Here is a 16,699-nt window from a genome sequence, read left to right as displayed (position 1 = left end):
AAAGAAAGTGAGAACACTGTCGCCGGCTTCCACAAATATTTCATAATGGGCAAATTAAAATTTTTCGATTCAGTCCGATATCTTCCTTACTTTCAAGTTCAAAATGGTTCAAATGGCTCTGAGCACTATGGGACTCAACTGCTGTGGTCATAAGTCCCCTAGAACTTAGAACTAATTAAACCTAACTAACCTAAGGACATCACACACATCCATGCCCGAGGCAGGATTCGAACCTGCGACCGTAGCGGTCGTGCGGTTCCAGACTGTAGCGCCTAGAACCACTCAGCCACTCCGGCCGGCCTTATTTTCAAGTTCTCCGATAACTGCATGCTCCAGTTAGCAGTTTATCTCCAATGATTATGATGGGAGTCCCCGGTTCTTCATCCGAATCAACGCGCCTTTGTTACCGAGAAGATTTAAATCGCAGCTTACTTGACACTAATTTTCAATACCGAGCCGATTCCTCCGATTAGTTGCAAGAAAATCCTTCTTTTCTTTTTCCTTCCACTTCAAAGCGAATGCCGGTACTGGGAGTATTCTTATCTCTGCAGCAAATGCGGAGCTGTGTGCTGCCTTATTTGTTGATCAGCCGTACAGAGATATTATGCGACAGCTTCTAATTTAATGCCACACGTATCTCCTCGCAAGTAATGACCGACGATACAATCGTGCAATAGAGGCAGACTTCAGCGCGTCGTACACGAGGCAGCTTCGCAAGTGAACGGCGGGTCGCGGTATTGCAGCTAATGGGTACGATCTAAATAGCGATCCTCGGTTCATTTCACGTTTTAAAAAAACACTACTGTGCAATACAGTTTGCCTCGGGGCAATTAGCTGGGCTTAAGTAGCATAATCAACTACCGCATTCATCCAGGGACTGCTTTGACGTCAAGTTCTTGTTACGCCGAGTGAGTCACGGATGTAACTGTTAACATCTGACACGTGAAGAGATAGCCCTGTTGATGGGAACGAAATAATGAGACCATTAGACAGGGCGGCTTCGGATGAAAAAAGAGGAATTGTAGTCGCTAATGGCACATGGGCTCTGCGGCTTCGGAGGAAAATGGTCGGCACAGTATGTGCGCGCAGCGGCGGCGGGGTTGGCCACAAAGCGGCAGTTTTCTTTTTTGGGAGGCGGTGCGAACCGCAAGGAGCTGCTGCTGCTGCTGCTGCTGCTGCTCCAGCTTCTTGCAGCGCACGGCGGCCGCCGAGCCTTCTACTGGTCAAACCTATCGGGCCAGACTCTGCACGGTGCTGGTGCGAAGCCGTGAGAATGCAGGCGTCAATTTGCTGTAAACTGCTGCTCAGCTTGGAGAGCTGTGTTTCAGAAGCAGACTTTGCTGTCACTGTCGCGACCACTTTTTTAAAGGTAACGTAAAACTGTCACCAACCTGAAAGTTAGCTTGAACACTACAGTGCTTTTACTAGGTACTGTCCTATTGGAAATGAAATTTTCAAGTCTGCCTCCGACCTTTTCAACAGACAATTATCCAGCCAGCTACACAGGGACATACAGTTGAAGATGGACTCCGAACCAAGCTGCAACTCGGCATTTTTGACACTGATAAAAACTGCCGCAGGTTAAAGAAGTAGTATGTCACTGAGGATCAAACCGCAGGCTCGTACATAAGCAATGAGCCACCCAATGACAAATTATCACCAGCTGAGAACTTTTCGTAGCTAAATTATACAACCTTCACATACACAACATTTTATATGGGATTGATGGTGGAGCATACACTAGACCACCTAGGAAAGGTTCTAGAAACCTAAATAACATGAAGTCCAATGTAGCTCCTTCAGCATAAATGGCAAGAACCTTCTGTCACGACGACGACGACGACGACGACGACGACGACGGCTGTAATGGTGATGGTAGTGATAGAGGTTATGGCTCCAACGATGGTGGGGCTGGATGATGATGATGATGATGATGATGATGACAGTGATCATAGTGGTGACAGTGGCGACAGTGGCGACAGCAAAGAAAATGATATTGGCGATGGCAATGACAATGATGATCGTGGCCATGGCAACGGCAATGATGATCGTGGCCATGGCAACGGCAATGATGATCGTGGCCATGGCAACGGCAATGATGATCGTGGCCATGGCAACGGCAATGATGATCGTGGCTATGGCAACGACAATGATGATCGTGGCCATGGCAACGACAATGATGATCGTGGCGATGGCAACGACAATGATGATCGTGGCGATGGCAACGACAATGATGATCGTGGCGATGGCAACGACAATGATGATCGTGGCGATGGCAACGACAATGATGATCGTGCCGATGGCAACGACAATGATGATCGTGGCGATGGCAACGACAATGATGATCGTGGCGATGGCAACGACAATGATGATCGTAGCAATGACAATGATGATCGTGGCGATGGCAATGATTATCGTGGCGATGGCAATGATGATCGTGGCGATGGCAATGATGATCGTGGCGATGGCAATGATGATCGTGGCGATGGCAATGACAATGATGATCGTGGCGATGGCAATGACGATCGTGGCGATGGCAATGATGTTGACAGTTAACAAAACAGTATTCAGCAGCTGCGATAAGTGAACCTAAAAATTTAATACAGCTCCCATCAGTCAGACATTGTGCGAACCATTACAAGGTAACTAGTGCAAACAGTGTTTTCGATTTTCATGTACACTCCAAGACAATAAACGACGCACAAAAAATGAATTATCCTAATGGGACGAAAATCAGTAGATGTGATGTACATGTACAGACAAATAAAACGTTACATTGTCAGAAAAATTGGTTGAGGTACTCAAGAGGAAGACCTTCACAAACTGAGGAAGTCAGTAACGCTTTAGTCCATTTCTGGCCGTACGCAATCAGTTGCTCTTCTTACTACTGACTGGCAGAGTTGTTGGAATTCCTCCTGAGGGATATCATGCCACATTCTGTCCAAATAAAGAAAGAATGATAAACGATACTGACAAAGTCCTGGCACTGAAATCTTCAGAAATTTACGAGACCCAAGGGTAAAACAATAATGGGAGTCTGCAGACCATTACTATTCTACGTGGTTTTTCTTGTTTGATGGCGACTTTCACTTCAGTCATGTCACAGACTAAAGGCCTCATGAATGTCAAATTCAGCATAGGTGAGCGCCATCTCTGATGAATAGAGAAGGAATGGGATGGTGTGGGAAGGGGAGGGGGAAGCCGTTGAAGCGTAAATGAACTCAATGCAATGGGGGCTTTTTTATGGTCAGTGTTTAATTCTTCTTCTCTTCCTAACGTTTCGTCTCCCCCTGTACGACATTTCGCAATGGTTTTAGACTTTGGTCAGAACTTCTCAGATCAAAAATTTTAACAGAAGAAAAACTATCTTTGTGAAGAACAATCCTGACGTTCTTATGGGAGTGATATGTGGAAAGTCAGAGAACCCTATAAGGCAAAAACACCTCCGAGATGTGAAGTAGCCAAGAGAAATGGAGAAACTCCCATGAAATATCGACGTCTGTCATTAGGAACCTATCATCAGCGACTGTCGAACATATTCTGAAGATTCTGAAGAGATTCTGAAGAGTACTCCAGCGTCGTTTCTCCGGAATAGCACTATGCTTCAAGCAATTCGAGCTTTCGTCGTAATAAGCGCCAGTTAGAATGAACACAAAAGAAAAGTGCGATGAGAGAGAAGATTGAGAAGAAGAACTGGGACTAGAAGAGTTGGCGAGGAAACCAGAAGAGTTGGCGAGAAATTAGAAGAGAGGGGGCGAGGAAACAGAAGAGAGGGGGCGAGGAAACAGAAGAGAGGGGGCGAGGAAACAGAAGAGAGGGGGCGAGGAAACAGAAGAGAGGGGGCGAGGAAACAGAAGAGAGGGGGCGAGGAAACAGAAGAGAGGGAGAAGACGATGGGAACGACTACAAGACGATCTGAAATGTGTCCGCGGGCTGTGCGACATGTGCAGAGTGTGTCTGCGAGCACACGCACACGCGGCCGTGGCTGCCCGGCGGAACAATGCGCGGCCTTGGCTGGCCGGCCACCTGTGCCTGTCCCGTGTAACAATGCGCTAGCCGGCCTTCGGTAGCGGCCTGTCTTTCCTCTCCCCTCCCCTCCCCTCTCCTCTCACCACACCTCCTCCCTCAGACACCCGTCCAGCGTTCGGCTACAAAACGGAGTTAATACGGTAGCACTTACGATAATAACCCAGCCTCCCGGCTGCCGGCGGAGAGATGTGCACCGACAGGCCTTGACAAATTCTCTCCGATCCACACTATCTGTTCTTACGTTTTGGGAAAAAGCACATCATCGACGGTTGGTTCAGGGACTGGCAGTCGACCCTGAACGTAAATAAAACTTGACGCAGTCTACTGGGCATACGTGGGGGGGAGGGGGGGGGGGAGGGGGGGGGGAGGAGAGGGACAACTGATCGATCACACTGTTAGCGGCATATCACTTGAAACAGCAACTACTTCGAAATATCTAGGAGCAAACATCAGCAGTAACTTAAAAAGCAACGGCCACAAAAAATAATCTGAAGCTGATGTAAATTAAGACAATCTTATGGAAATGTACCTCATCCATGAAATAAGTGACTTTCAGAACGCCTGTTCGATTGATTCTTCTTGCTTTTCAGTCTCTCTTCCTAGAACTACACTCTGTCATACACCATGCGGTGGCTTGCAGAGTATAATTGTAGATAGTACCTGTTCCTTCTTTACTTCATCATACGCGGCTTCCTTTCTAATGTTTCCTTGAACGATCTTCATTTATTGCAAGTGGGGATAACTATTGGGTTGGTGCGTAAGTTAGTAGCGTTTTTCCGTATCTACATCTACATGGATACTCTACAAATCACATTTAAGTGCCTGGCAAAGGGTTCATCGAACCACCTTCAAAATTCTCTAGTATTCCAATCTCGTATAGCGCGCGGAAAGAATGAACACCTATATCTTTCCTTACGAGCTCTGATTTCCCTTATTTTATCGTGGTGATCGTTCCGTCCAACGTAGGTCGTTGTCAAGAAAATATTTTCACATTTGGAGGAGGAAGTTGGTGATTGCAATATTGTGAGAAGATTCCGTCGCAACGAAAAACACCTTTCTTTGAATGATGTCCAGCCCAAATCCTGTGTCATTTCTGTGACACTCTCTCCCATATTTCGCGATAATACAAAACTTACTGCCTTTCTCTGAACTTTTTCGATATGCTCCGTCAGTCCTATCTGGTAAGGATCCCACACCGCGTAGCAGTATTCTAAAAGGACGGACAAGCGTAGTGTAGGCAGTCTCCTTAGTAGGTATGTTACATTTTCTAAGTGTCCTGCCAATAAAACGCAGTCTTTGGTTAGCCTTCCCCACAATATTTTCTGTGTGTTCCTTCCAATTTCAGTTGTCCGTAATTGTAATACCTAGGTATTTAGTTGAATTTACGGCTTTTAGATTAGACTGATTTATCGTGTAACCGAAGTTTAATGAGTTCCTTTTAGCACTCATGTGGATGACCTCACACTTTTCGTTATTCAGGGTCAACTGCCACTTTTCGCACCTTTCAGATATTTTTTATAAATCGTTTTGCAGTTTGTTTTGTTCTTCTGATGACTTTATTAGTCGATAAACGACAGCGCCATCTGCAAACATCCGGAGACGGCTGTTCAGATTTCTCCCAAATCGTTTATATAGATAAGGAACAGCAAAGGGCATATAACACTGTATGAACTGTGACCTCTCCGACACAAATCCAGTCATATAACTGAGACGATATTCCATAAGCACGCAATTTCAATACGAGCCGGTTGTGTGGTACAGTGTCAAAAGCCTTCCGGAAATCCAGAAATACGGAATCGATCTGAAATCCCTTGTCAATAGCACTCAATACTTCATGTGAACAAAGAGCTATTTGTGTTTCACAGGAAAGATGTTTTCTAAACCCATGCTGACTGTGTGTCAATAGACAGTTTTCTTGGAGGTAATTCATAATGTTCGAACACAATATATGTTCCAAAATCCTGCTACATATCGACGTTAACGATATGGGCCTGTAATTTAGTGGATTACTCATACTACCTTTCTTGAATACTGGTGTGACCGTAAGTTTAATAAACACGATAGAGAGACTGGTCATCAATAATATATTCTAGTTCTATATTTACAAAAATCTACCAACGCTGGGGTAACTTTGTGTGGTGTCACCGCCAGACACCACACTTGCTAGGTGGTAGCCTTTGAGTCGGCCGCGGTCCGTTAGTATACGTCGGACCCGCGTGTCGCCACTGTCAGTAATTGCAGACCGAGCGCCACCACACGGCAGGTCTAGAGAGACGTCCTGGCACTCGCCCCAGTTTTACAGCCGACTTTGCCTGAGATGGATTACTGACAAATACGCTCTCATTTGCCGAGACGATAGTTAGCATAGCCTTCAGCTACATTTGCTACGACCTAGCAAGGCGCCGTATTCAATTGATATTGAGATTCTATTAATGTATCATCAAGAGCTATGTTCTACAAATGTAGATTAAAGTTAAGTATTCCAGAAGCTACGTACTTTTATTTATAGCACTCATTACGTATCCTGTTTCACCCCTCACGCCAGCTTGCGTGAGTTTAAGCGCGTGCCTTTCGGCTTCCTCTCATTGTGTCTAGGCTGTCTTGTCTAGACACAACACTTTGCGATACCATGACTGTAGAAATCACGTGTTCTTGAGACGAAGAACTCGTCGAGAGCGATTTGATCCGAAAATGAAATTTCTGATGGTCCAAGATCGGATGAATAAGGTCGGTGCCGGTTGACTACCCAGCCCAGCTCCTGTATAGCGTTTTTTTTGTCGGTCTAACACAACGCTGGCGGGCGTTACGGTGAAGCAACGTCACTTCAAGCAGTCGTCGTTCTTGGACTGCATCTGAAGGACGTCTCAGTTGTTGACAACAAATGTCAGCAGTGATACTTACACCTCAGGGCAGCTGTACATCTGCTGTATAACATTAGCTTTTATGGATGCGTGCAAGTTTTTGTACGGGGATCTGCTGCTTTCCTCATGTTAGCGTAAAGACACCGTTTCTCATCACCAGTGTACGATACTGGATAGCAATGGCCGGTGTTGTTCACGAGGCAACTGATGATGAGAAAGTCGAGATGCACGAGATTTTTTTGATTTTGGGTTAGCGCTGCGGAACCCATATAAGCGATCTTTCCCATTGAATGAAAGTGGCGCATGATGATGAAATGATCACAGTTCACCACATCTGCCAGTTCTCGAGTACACTGACGTACATCATTGTGGATTAATGCGTTTAAACAATCTTCGTCAAACCTCGAAGCTCTTCCTGAACATGGAGGGTCACTAATGTCAAAACGATCCTCCTCAAAAAGGAGAAAACTATTTTCTTGCCTGCTCCGACCAATGACAAATGTTTCTGGTTGCCTTCGCTGCTGTCACCCCTCTACTGAACTCAAACAGAACTCAGGCAGTAGTCAGCAATGAGTCGCACAGGCGTTGCGGTCTCCTTTATATTTACTAAATTTTCTGTGAATTGTGGCAACAGAAGTAATTCAGTCGCTCGAGTTATGAAATGTCGCGCGGTGAATACAAGCCGAGCTAAAGAAATGTCGCGCGGTGAATACACGCCAACTATCTGACACCGGTGGGAACAAGGATCCGATTGGTGGAGGACGGGATCCCTGCGCATGTAACATTGATCGAAAAAGGAAAACGGGAAGTCTTTGTAGAGGTCTACGACCATATGCACTTACATACAAAAGTTTCAGTGTAAATCACACATTAACTTTTTCTTCTTATCAAGAGTTTCGGCAGATAATGCCAACTATAGTTCCGTACGAACCGACCGACCACCGTGTCATCCTAAGGTGAAAGGCGTCACTTGGTGCGGATATGGAGGCGCATGTGGTCAGCACACCCCTCTACCGGCCGTTGTAGGTTTTCGTGACCAGAGCCCCTACTTCTCAATCAAGTAGCTCCTAAACTGTCCTCACAAGCGCTGAACGTATTCCGTTTGCCAACAGCGTTCGCCCAGTCCAGACGGTTACCCATCCAAGCACTAGCCAAGCCTTACAGCGCTTAACTTCGATGATCAGACGGGAACCGGTGGTACCACTGCGGCAAGGCCGTCGGCTACCGAGTATAAGCGCATATTCAAATATAGTAAGTATGCGATTATAGTCAGTAATATCGTATACTATTTGACGTAATACGTTGCATCGATTCATTACTTTACTGATGTAAAGATGCAGTCTCCTGAAACGAGTGATTATACGGAAAGAAAATAAAGAGAGACAGATTGAAAATTTCGTGTATAAATGATAGAAAACCACACCTAAGCTCGACAGAATCGCGTACCAACGGTGCGAGGTGTGCAAGACCACTCCATGGCGCGGAAGATGGCTACACAGATTTTCCTCTTTTGCTGATGTGCAAACGTGTGGTAACTCCCTCTTGTAAAGTAGTGCAATATATTCACGGTTCGGGTTTCAGTTTCGGGCAGGTAAGAGGTGTATCGTGCGCCGTTGAAGACTCGAGGGATTAGGCCATTGAGAGACCCCAGTCGATGGCACTCAAGAGTGTCTTTCCGGCTTCAGCATGGGTCTGCGCCTCCGCACGGGATTATGGGAAGCTCCCCCGCCGCTTGACCACAGGCTATGAATACTTGTCCACACAGCACACTCCACACGAAACTTCCGCGGAGAGTCACGCGGAATCGCCGCACTGCCACCTTCAGCACTCGCAGGTTTGAGACAGCCAGGTTGTGTCTCTACTACGGCGACGAAAAATTTCACTCAGAAATTCGCCTAAGATTTTTACGCAAGGAATCGCTGAAACACTACTGCTATGATTTGCTGCATAATTTGGTGCGCCGTATTACTTGATGCAGCACGCTGTTTCTGAGGACGATAAATGTCATTCAAGGACGAGAATAGCTCTTAGCTATTTTCCATGTCTAAAGTCATGAGTAGACCACGCAAGTGCCATAACACGATACTTCAGAAACTTCCCTCAGTAGAAGAAGAGTAAAAATAAGCGAACACGAGTCTCGGCTTATCCGTAGATACTCGACCGTTTCTGAGAAAACGACAGTCAAAGTCTTCGACGTAGATGCCTTTTAGTGCGCAAACATTCCAGCTGAAACGATGGGACAGTGGCTAACGTTGCAGCGTCTTACTTTTGCGCCCAATTTCCGATACCCTATTAGTGTTTGTTTTATTTTATTTTTCATTTTTTATCCATGTCCGTAGAATTTTGCTACACGAATGTTTTTCAGCAAGTTAGAGGCTGCAAGAGCGTTATATTAATGGTAAAATTACAATTGGGTTTCAGGCGCTTGTAATTGATTTTGAATCAAGAGACGCTACAGAAATTTTTCCGAAAATGATTTCAAATAATTTTCTCATTTTTTTTTTTAAATTCATTCACCAGATATACAACTAATAGACGGGTAAGGACAAAGTTATTTCAGTATACAATAAAATTGTTTTCGGTGTAATTTCTGTAGTGTATCTTGATAATCAGTTGCAAGCGGTAGTTTTCGGAAAAGTGTTCCGTTATGCACGGTTTGCCACGAAATTATTGCCAATTTTAACGACGTTTCGTTTCAGAGTGAGATTCGTACGAAGAAATGTCACTGTGGCAAATCTGCCTTCGCGCAATGTTCGCAGAGTTAGGAAGACCTATGCTCCGCATGTTTCCCTGACCGGAATCATCTAAGGGAATGCACCAAATGTGCCTGAAGAATGAAGTATCAGAATATGAGAATTTAAAAAGATTGTAATCCCTCAACATACCATACACACATGTTATACATAATAAAAGTGATACACTTATTGTGAAATCCAGTTGTAATTTTACAATTAATATATTGCTCTTGTGTCCCCTAATTTAATAAGCGACTTTCGTGTATTAACTCTCTATGGATATGGGTAAATAAATGAAAACGATAAAAATAAAATATAAACAATAGTTGGGTTTCGAACACAGGGTGCTAAGTTAAAAAGCCACGACACTAACCACTGAGTCACTATTTCGTCTTTTGATATTGCACGGCAAAGTACCCCGAAAATACCTCGAAAACTTTGACAGCCGTTTTCTAGAATCGCTCGAGTATCTATGGATAGGTCGAGACCAATTTTCGCTTATTTTGACTCCTCTTCCACTGAGCTAAGTTCCCTGGAAATCAGGTGACGGCACTGGCCATGTTATCGTACGTAATATACCCTACAGCCGGCCGCTGTGACCGAGCAGTTCTAAGCGCTTCAATCCGGAACCGCGCTGCTGCTACGGTCGCAGGTTCGAATCCTGCCTCGGGCATGGATGTGTATGATGTCCTTAGGTTAGTTATGTTTAAGTAGTTCTAAGTCTAGGAGACTGATGACATCAGATGTTAAGTCCCATAGTGCTTAGAGCCATTTGAACCATATTATACCAGACAGTAAACAATCGCGAAACCTGCGCACAGTGAAATTTGGCATGGCAGAACTCGTTTCTTGTTATTGAGTGACAATCGGAGCCTTGACGTGAACTGTGCATTCATTGTAAACTTGGAAAATGTGCATTTTGATGAGAAATTTGTCTACAGAAAATGCGTGTTTCTTTTCCAGATGCTGTGGAAATTTTGGAGATGTAAGACGATCTTTCTTTAAAAAGTTCCCGCACACACAGCTGTCATGCAGATAATCTATCTACAAATAAAGTCGAAGGTTCGACGTGACAGTCAGCGGCCGCCCAAAATTAATAACCAATGCAGAAAATTTGCAGCTCGTTGCTTAAACAGTTGTTCAGTCACCCAAGAAATATGCAAGCTTTTAAGGAGCTATAATTGTCCGATAGAAGTTTCAAAAGAATATCAAAAACACTACACCTGAAGCCAATTACTTTGCCTTTGAAGCAGGTTTTAAATTAAGAGTTAACAAAGGTAACTGCGAGTAGTGGTGTTCCTAAAATTGATGATGTGTTACTAAGGAGGAGTTAAATGTTTATGGAGATAGGGCTTGGGCTGGTATACGCAACAAAGAGTGATAAGCTCGTATCTTTTCGATGGGATCGTGAGTGCGGAAAGGTAATTTGAACTGCTGTGAGAAGCTTTTATTTATTATACAGTATCCCTGTCCTTGAAGCTGCACGGAACAATCTCATTTGGTGGCTCCACCGCACTACAGGTCAAACGTCCATACGCTTTTGGATGACATTTTTCAAAAGTGGATAGGAAAGCGGGGCGAAAGTCGATTGGCCTCAGAAATCACCGGACCTCATAGCACGTGACTGTTTCAGTGTGGGTAATACTGAAAGAAAAATATTTTCGTTACAATACCGTTAAAACCTATAGCATTCAAAGAATTTGCCCGAACCAGAATTTTAGGACAATTTTGGTAATAAATTGGAGTTATGTGACAAGGCACGTAAAATTGGAGTTATGTGACAAGACACCTAAATCAGCCTTTAAACGATGTGTTAACCCTCTCCCCATAAAGTGGATTGGAAGGACTTAACGAAAAGGTCGGGTGAAATGCCACTCGGGTAGTACGTACTATTGAGCAAGGGACCCCTCCAATGCTGTGAGCGTGCCGTGCTGTAAGGATACACTAGCTGGAGGTAAATTCTGAGCTATATTGCGCATGCGCTCGAAGACAAACAGGGCTGGCGCATCGTTTTCCATCCCACCTTGTGAGCAGAGGGTTAAATGTCGAGGTAACAGTGGACGACACGTTGAGCGAACTACGTTGTATAAATCATTACAGCTACCCAAACACTGTATGTTTTGTAAACTGGCTTTTGCTGCACGCTGGATCATCTTAATAGATTAGTAGTTAAGTGAAGGGATTAAAATAGTAGAAAAGGCTTGGGAGTCCACCACAATTGCTCACTATAAGATTTTAAATTTAATTAACATAACATAATATAATATTTTAATTCAATTAACTGCTGACCTGTTAGCCACCTGAAGAGTGGCATACTATAATAAAGGTGTGACAAGTCTGTCGTCTCATGTGACGAGCACATCTGTTGCAGTTGGGACTCTGAAGATGGAAATAATTACGAAACGCGTCACTTTGTGATGAATAAAATAATTCTCAACTGCTATATGACTTTTATAAGACTCAGCCAGTTTAGCAACAGATCTAATGCATAATGGGCATGGTAGCTCGAAACCATTATTGACGTTCAAATAAAACTTTTAAAAAGTATTTGTGGCTGGTTGCATTCGTCACCAACAGTCCGTAACGACCGCGGAGTTCAGCAAGATACAGCATGGATAAAAACAACCTTCTGTAGTTGCACCGACAGTAGACTATTATACGATGCAATTGCCCGTGTCCCACCATGTTTCTCTCTATTTTTGTAAGCGTGCACTTAGAATTTTTTCTAGTTTTGCGCTTTACCTTATCCCATAAGCATACATGACACTTTTTACGGCGTGTATATGTTATGCTGGGGCAGTGACGGGGCGAGGGACACGTCCCTCATACGTAGACGAAGATATTATGTTTCATGAACATAGGTCTGGAAACGCTTTGTTTCCATGTTACAACTCATTTTCTCCAGCTCTTTAGTCATGGGAAACACACACTAACATAACGCACCAGCATTCCACAAGCAACTCTTTCTCAGAGGAAATTGTTTAACATGCCCTATGTGGGCAATGGTACATGCATCAACCCGCCTTCATTGTGAATCTCGGATGCGCTGATGTATCCGTGGAGTATTGCGTATGGTTTCGTAGCCTTCCATAATACGGGCACGGAGACTCTAAACGTCTTATACTGGCGTTCTATACATAAAAGCTTCCAAATGCCCACGCACAAAAAATTCCAATTGGTTTCGGTCCGAAGAGCGTGGAGGCCAGGCAATTGGTCCATCTCCACCTATCTCTCCCTGTAGAAACGTTGAGCATGAGCGCCATTCCTCTCACCTAATCCATACACCAAATGGACATATCCCATCTCTGCATTTATGTACACTACCATTGTACGAGCCAAGTCTATGGTTAACCCGTGTGCTTGTAACGGTCGCCCTGATCGCTGGAACGGTTACCATTACCTGCAAACAAGTAATGACATACGTCGCATGGCAACAGGGACATATGAAACAAAACAGTGGCGGCGCACAATGTAACCAGACGTCATCAAGAGTTTATGTTCCCTATGATTCTAACGTTTTCTTGTGTGTTTCTCATCATTAATGAGTTGGAGAAAATGAGTTCTAACCTGGAAACAAAGCGTTTCCACATCCACGTTCATACAACGTAATTTGTTCTTCTACATGTCACGAATGTGTCCTGCAATTTATGCCGTGCATTTTTGTTACTACACTGCAAATCACACTTAAGCGTCTGGCAGAGGAGATTCATCGAACCACCTTTACAATAATTCTGTTACTCCACTCTCTAACAGCACGCGGTAAAAACAAACACCTATATCTTTCCGTGTGAGCTCTGATTTCCGTTACTTTATTATGATGATCGTTTCTCTTAAAGTAGCTCGGTATCAACAAAATATTTTCGTATTCGGAGGAGAATGTTCGTGATTTAATTTCGTGAGACGATCCTGCCGCAACGACAAACGCTCTTGTTTTTATGATGTCCACCGCAAATCCCGTATCATGCCTGTGACACCTTGTCCCCTATTTCTCAATACAAAAAGTGCTGCCCTTCTCTGAACTTTCTCGATGTACTCTGTTGATCATATCTGGTAAGGATTCCACACCAAGCAGCAGTGCTCCAAAACAGGACGGGCAAGCGCAGGGCAAGTAGTCTCTCTACTAGATCTGTTGCATCTTCTAAGTGTTCTGCCAGTAAAACACAGTCTCTGGTTCGGCTTCCTGCAACATTCTCTCTCTCTCTCTCTCTCTCTCTCTCTCTCTCTCTCTCTCTCTCTCTTTCCCTCACCATTCTCTCTCTTTCCCTCATCTTACATTTTTTTTCCTTTTTAATTTGTAACAATCCCGCAGCGACATCCTGCAGGGAATTCCAAAACAAACGGCCCCAGGACGACGGCTCGAGGCGGGATGACACTTTCTCTGGTGTGAAGGATGACCAGACCCGACCAGCGCGGCCGCAGTGAAAGGTTGATGTAACCAGTCGGAGCGACCAGCCACTACTTTCCTGCCGGGGAAAAGGGGACAACAGACCGCGCTGCCAGACGCGGCGACTGTCTTTCCTGGGACTGCATACTCCGTGTCGTCAACGTTCCGTACCCCCCAACCCAGCTGTCTGCCATCGGCACATTCCTTAGCGCTGAACTAACGGAATGGCGTGCTGTTCATGATGATGCAATCCCAAATCTCCGACCAGGTCTTCTGATTTGGGTGCTTCGCGGTTCCCCTAATTCCCTTGAGGGTAGTATTTATCGACTTGAAGTGCTAGATCTTGTTCAAGTCGGCAACGTTTCTGGGAGTCAGCAGCTAGCATTAAACAAGCCTTTCACAGACGCTGGAGTGACCCTTAACATAAGTAAATGTAATGTATTGCGAATACATAGAAAGAAGCATCCTTTACTATATGAAAGCGGAACAAACACTGGTAGCAGTTACTTCTGTAAAATATCTGGGAGTATAGTACGGAACGATTTGAAGTGGAATGATCATATAAAATTGTTGGTAAGGCGTGTGACAGGTTGAGATTCATTGGGAGAGTCCTTAGAAGATATAGTCTATCAACAAAGGAGGTGGCTTACAAAACACTCGTTCGACCTATACTTGAGTATTGCTCATCAGTGTGGGATCCGCACCAGATCGGGTTGACGAAGGAGATAAAGAAGATCCAAAGAAGAGCGGCGCGTTTCGTCACAGGGTTATTTGGTACGCGTGATAGCGTTACGGAGATGTTTAGCAAACTCAAGTGGCAGACTCTGCAAGAGAGGCGCTCTGCATCGCGGTGTAGCTTGCTGTCCAGGTTTCGAGAGGGTGCGTTTCTGGATGAGGTATCGAATATATTGCTTCCCCCTACTTATACCTCCCGAGGAGATCACGAATGTAAAATTAGAGAGATTCGAGTGCGCACGGAGGCTTTCAGGCAGTTGTTCTTCCCGCGAGCCATACGCGACTGGAAGAGAAAAGGGAGGTAATGACAGTGGCACGTAAAGTGCCCTCCGCCACACACCGTTGGGTGGCTTGCGGAGTATAAATGTAGATGTGGACTATTTATTTGTACTATTAGCTCCACGATATGAAATCGCATTATCATGTAACATTCGATAATCGGATTGAATATCTCGAATTTAGTTATGCCAATAAGTGAATTAAGAAGTCCTAACAGTACCTGCAGAAAAGATCTTCATTTGATTCCCCATTTACGCTAGCACAGAACGTGGATGAACTTCATGTCGACTCGATGGAATCGACCACTATTCCACTTTCTTTAAATCAATAACTTAAAGGTACTAATCGCCTCAAACCCTGGACCCCCCTGCGATACACACACGAGGCTCTGTACTGCGTCGTAAATGTGCAAAGCCGAAGAGCAACGTTATTTGTGTTAAATCAGAATGCAAGTGATAACTACATAAGCGACACCCTCCCTCTCCCCCCCCCCCCCCCCCCGGCACGCACGCACGCACGCACGCACGCACGACGTTACGCAACGTAGCAACAAGATACTGGCAAAGCAATGAAGACGGTGACCACATATTATATACTTTTTTTAACATTACCTCAATTGTCCGTCGGTGGCTGTTAGAACCCGACAGTAACACAAAATGCACCTTTTCTGAATGTCGCGAAACATCAAGACACTGTTTTCCTTTTTCGTTAATTTTTGATAATCAATTACCCCGTTGTTTTACCGCAAATATTTACAAAATAACAGTTGCTGCTTCGGTCACAGGTTACTAATATTTATTAGCACGACGCGTTTCGGCAACTTTTTGACACCATCAGGTGTATTACATGTAGATCTAGACTAACTCAAATGTGATGACTAATATCTGCTAGGGGGTAGCAGTAAATTTGTATACCAAAAATTAGCCCTGTACAGAAAGAGTAAACATGTTGCCCTCACACGTCCCGACGATAAATTGGTAGGAGAGAGACTAAATCAGCAGAAATTTCATAAATTTATAATAAAATCGCTGATCTCAATTTAATACATGTCGATAAATGTTATTGCATATAGTATCTCATACGGTGGAAATCGAATGAGAACTAATGGATAACTGATTGCATATACACAGACCGAAAGTTTTAATTACTCCTGGTCGCTTCAGTGACCTCCAGGAAGTTTTAATCACGCAACAAATCCCAAATGGCACAGAGATGCAACGTTTATGTGAACCTGCAGTTTTAGGATGCTTTTCTATCCGCTCTATATAAGACAGTAATAAAATGAATCATTGATTTCTGGAAAGCATGTGTCACTCATAGCCAGCTGCACGATGATCTTTTGAAATGTACAAGATATGACGACCGGAATTCTGGGTTTTTGTTTGTTGTTCCGTGAGTAATCACTAGCAACGGGAAAGTTGGGAATGAGCGTTAGGGTTCCGAACTGACACAAAGTTTTAACATCCATCAGTACCAATCAACAGTCAGCATGAATGCCAGTTAAAAAGACTGCTATCTTCTTAACTTTTATTTTTGATTGGTGCTTGAAGTCTTGTCGGCAGTAAGCTATTGTGAGAGATGAAGACTATAGAGGCTGGTGGTGGCACCATTGAACAAACTGCCTTTGCCTTAGCGTGTAATAAGTTAGTAGAGCACGGGATATTATTAACATGTTG

The 16,699-nt window shown here is 44.3% G+C and overlaps 1 protein-coding gene across 2 annotated transcripts in view; it reads right to left on the bottom strand.

Annotated features, from left to right (window-relative positions):
- The window catches only part of LOC126235908 (uncharacterized), a 634,203-nt gene that overhangs the window by 391,720 nt on the left and 225,784 nt on the right, over positions 1-16,699 (bottom strand). The gene's annotated exons all lie outside the window — the stretch shown is intronic.

The sequence above is a fragment of the Schistocerca nitens genome, chromosome 2 (assembly GCF_023898315.1).
Source record: "Schistocerca nitens isolate TAMUIC-IGC-003100 chromosome 2, iqSchNite1.1, whole genome shotgun sequence".
NCBI classification, from domain to species: Eukaryota; Metazoa; Arthropoda; class Insecta; order Orthoptera; family Acrididae; genus Schistocerca; species Schistocerca nitens.
This window is presented reverse-complemented; position numbering and strand designations above follow the sequence as displayed.